Genomic DNA, 4,721 nt, shown 5'->3' with positions numbered 1-4,721 from the left:
GTTCACTGTTCCAGCGGACCGGTCGGCCCGCTATTAAAAGTGTGGCGGTGACTTCGTAAGCCGTTTCTACAGTGAATTGTTTGTCGCTACGAACACCGCCACAAAACATAGCGTATAACAGTTGATTATAAATACAAACGATATCAACAAAAATACAAAACCGTTGACTGTATCCAAACTCTTTGGTAAGCAACAACGTCGCAATATCTTTGTACCGAGCTGCAATTTAAAACAAGGAAACTCTCTGAATGATGTGTCCCTATGTGCGAATTTCTGTGTGTTGAAGGAGGCGCAATACTCGCCAGTAACATAAGAAAATATCATTTCCTTCTGTTTTGTCTAATGACTACCGGTGTCGGTACTAACTACCAACGTCATACCATTCTACGATCAAAATTTTTGCAGTGGATAGTTAAAACATACTTTAAGAAGCATTTACAAAATATTTTCCTCTATGATAGCTAACGTGTGCTACGACTTTAAAATATAGGCAGTCCCTTACCCCCTGGCACGTAGTCGTCATGTTCGCTTATGTGAGTCGGGAATAAGAAACGTACAAATAAAATCATCCTATCAGCATCTGAAACACCTAAATTCATATTTTTCCGTGTTTCGGTTGCAGTGAGAACGTATGAAGACGACTGCAACGACAGAGAGACAGAACAACACATACGTAGCCATGACATGCAGTTACGTACTTTTCTTGAGGTCACCAGCCGATCTGCCTCAACAATCAGTCCCCGTAGCATTCTATCCATTGCCATTTCCTCCCAATTGATTACATTCTAAGCTTCCGCAACTTTCTTTAGTCGTATTCTCATCTGTTTCTTGCCTACCGAGGGGTCTTTTTGATAAAATGTCGGCAAGCTTGCTTAGGATGTCGGGTCTCTGGCTCAAGGATTCCGTGACCTGCCCATTGGAGTCGTCTGCTCTTTTGATATTGCAAGACGTTGGGCTGATTCTTGATCTCATGACTTTTGTTATTCGTTCTTGTCCTCCTAATACGTACGTCACTCACCAGGAGCCACCGCCTTTCTTTCAAATGTTAGAAGCTTTTGCATCTCCCTTTAGGTTAGTGTCCATTTTTCTGTATCGTAGAGGACAATGGTGCGTATAATGGCATTGTAGATCTTCACTTTCGCAGAACGTGGTAGGTTTTCAGATTTGAACGTATCTCCATCTAGACGTCTCGAGTCAGTACTAATTTACATTTTCATGTGAACCCCCGTCGTGTTTGTAACGTTTGGCTTGTGTACGAGCAGTTGCCTAATACAGGGTGATTCAAAAAGAATACCACAACTTTAAAAATGTGTATTTAATGAAAGAAACATAATATAATCTTCTGTTATACATCATTACAAAGAATATTTAAAAAGGTTTTTTTTCACTCAAAAACAAGTTCAGAGATGTTCAATATGGCCCCCTCCAGACACTCGAGCAATATCAACCCGATACTCCAACTCGTTCCACACTCTCTGTAGCATATCAGGCGTAACAGTTTGGATAGCTGCTGTTATTTCTCTTTTCAAATCATCAATGGTGGCTGGGAGAGGTGGTCGAAACACCATATCCTTAACATACCCCCATAAGAAAAAATCGCAGGGGGTAAGATCAGGGCTTCTTGGAGGCCAGTGATGAAGTGCTCTGTCACGGGCTGCCTGGCGGCCGATCCATCGCCTCGGCTAGTCGACGTTCAGGTTTCATAACTAACCTTTTTCGTAGGACTCTCCATACAGTTGATTGTGGAATTTGCAGCTCTCTGCTAGCTCTGCGAGTCGATTTTCCTGGGCTGCGAACAAATGCTTGCTGGATGCGTGCTACATTTTCATCACTCGTTCTCGGCCGTCCAGAACTTTTCCCTTTGCACAAACACCCATTCTCTGTAAACTGTTTATACCAACGTTTAATACGCCACCTATCAGGAGGTTTAACACCATACTTCGTTCGAAATGCACGCTGAACAACTGTCGTCGATTCACTTCTGCCGTACTCAATAACACAAAAAGCTTTCTGTTGAGCGGTCGCCATCTTAGCATCAACTGACGCTGACGCCTAGTCAACAGCGTCTCAAGCGAACAAATGTACAACTAAATGAAACTTTATAGCTCCCTTAATTCGCCGACAGATAGTGCTTAGCTCTGCCTTTTGTCGTTGCAGAGTTTTAAATTCCTAAAGTTGTGGTATTCTTTTTGAATCACCCTGTATTGTCTCCGCAATGGAATTCTCACGCCTACAAATGGTTAAAACCACGCTGCTATTGACAGTCTACACCTAGGGATTCCCTTAAAACGAGGTATCGTGTTATGGTTTTACTTCAATTCTGTTTGCAAATCAAAGCAGTTATTTCTTTCGGTATGCTACTAAATGAATCACAGCTTGGATGTCGTAAAAGATTTATTCTCAAAAAAGTGCAAAAATTGTGTAAGTATGAAGTACACAATGCCAGATTCTATCCTAAACGTAATTTTGAGAGTGGCAGAACATATATTTGACTTTCATTAAACCGCCCCTCTCCCCTCTTCATTGTTTTTAATGGTGGCTGATAGTGATTGGCAGTGAAACACAGAAGACCTATACTCTGACTGGCACTTTCAGAAAAAACTCAGTGGGCAAGCAAGTGGAACCCAACACATTTACTGTGGATGTTTCTCTATCCGCTGAACCGAAGTGCACATGTCACGTGCAGAGCTACGGACAACAGGTGTACTACACAGATGATCTGCTCTTCGGGTCGTTGGCCGCTGTGCAAATGGCGTACGTGGCGTACATGTAATTATCTGCCTGCGCAGTGGATGAAATGTGTCGCCTTCCAACTCCAAGAGCTAAATTACCTTAGTACAAGACAGAACACGGGGCAATATTTCTCTTTGCTCACTAGCCAGAACCAGAAATTCGACTCAAGTATTCTTCTGTAAAGAAGCACTTCAATGTGTGTCAGGCTCCACAGAGAGTAAACAGAATTACGACTCTGTTCCCAGAGAAACGACTTCACATGATCCTTGTGTTGCAAGTAACATTTCTCAAAATCTAACCACCAGTTTCTGCACTGTGACTCTCGCCAGCGAAGTCTCTAGCTCGAACTCTGGAGGGAAGTGTCGATCCCTGCAGGGAAGTGTCTACATGCCATAGGCAGCAACTACGTGCGTGCACAGGTGACAAAGCCTAGTGGCTCGTACGAAAACATTATTTCCCACTACTTGGGTCATGAATCTGCCAGCCAATCGCCTGAATACCATGTTGCTGTTGTTGTGGTCTTCAGTACAGAGACTGGTTTGATGCAGCTCTCCACGCTACTCTATCCTGTGCAAGCTACTTCATCTCCCAGTACTTACTGCAACCTACATCCTTCTGAATATGTTTAGTGTATTCATCTCTTGGTCTCCCTCTTCGATTTTTACCCTCCGCACTGCCCTCCAATACTAAATTGGTGATCCCTTGATGCCTCAGAATATGTCCTACCAACCGATCCCTTCTTCTAGTCAAGTTGCGCCACAAATTTCTCTTCTCCCCAATTCTATTCAATAGCTACTCATTAGTTATGTGATCTACCCATGTAATCTTCAGCATTCTTCTCTAACACCACATTTCGAAAGCTTCTATTCTCTTTTTGCCTAAACTATTTATCCTTCACGTTTCACTTCCATACATGGCTACACTCCATACAAATACTTTCAGAAAAGTCTTCCTGACAGATAAATCTATACTCGATGTTAACAAATTTCTCTTCTTCAGAAACGCTTTCCTTGCCATTGCCAGTCCACATTTTATATCCTCTCCACTTCGACCATCCTCAGTTATTTTGCTCCCCAAATAGCAAAACTCCTTTACTACTTTAAGCGTCTCATTTCCTAATCTAATACTCTCAGCATCACCCGATTTAATTCGACTGCATTACATTATCCTCGTTTTGCTTTTGTTGATGTTCATCTTATATCCTCCTTTCAAGATACTGAGCACTCCGTTCAGCTGCTCTTCCAGGTCCTTTGCTGTCTCTGACAGAATTACAATGTCATCGGGGAACCTCAAAGTTTTAATTTCTTCTCCTACTCCAAATCTCATACTCCTTTCAAAAGATTTTCTGGAAGTTTCCATTTCCCCTCTTACTCATTCCTTCAATCAAATTCGCGTCTCTGCTTTTTGTTTGGAAGCACGTTCCAGTACTTCCCGTGAGAAGATTCCTTGGCGGTCAGCTCGCGATCATCGTTTATGGCCTCACGCATTCCTTCGCACTAACAAGGGAACCTCCCCATCGCACCCCCCTCAGATTTAGTTATAAGTTGGCACAGTGGATAGGCCTTGAAAAACTGAACACAGATCAATCGAGAAAACAGGAAGAAGTTGTGTGGAACTATGGAAAAAATAAGCAAAATATACAAACTGAGTAGTTCAATGGAAGATAAGCAACAATAAGGACGATAGGAACGCAGAAGTGCCGTGGTCTCGTGGTAACCTGAGCAGCTGCGGAACGAAAGGTCCTAGATTCAAATCTTCCATCGAGTGCAAATTTTAATTTTTTATTTTCAGTTTATGTGACAAACTCTTATGTTTTCATCACTTTTTTGGGAGTGATTATCACATCCACAAGAAAACCCAAAACGGGCAAGGTAGAAGAATATTTTTTACCCATTCGCCAAGTGTACAAGTTAGGTGGGTCGACAACATATTCCTGTCATGTGACGCACATGCCGTCACCAGTGTCGTATAGAATATATCAGATGTGT

The sequence above is a fragment of the Schistocerca piceifrons genome, chromosome 3, assembly GCF_021461385.2.
Source record: "Schistocerca piceifrons isolate TAMUIC-IGC-003096 chromosome 3, iqSchPice1.1, whole genome shotgun sequence".
Taxonomy (NCBI): Eukaryota; Metazoa; Arthropoda; class Insecta; order Orthoptera; family Acrididae; genus Schistocerca; species Schistocerca piceifrons.
This window is presented reverse-complemented; position numbering follows the sequence as displayed.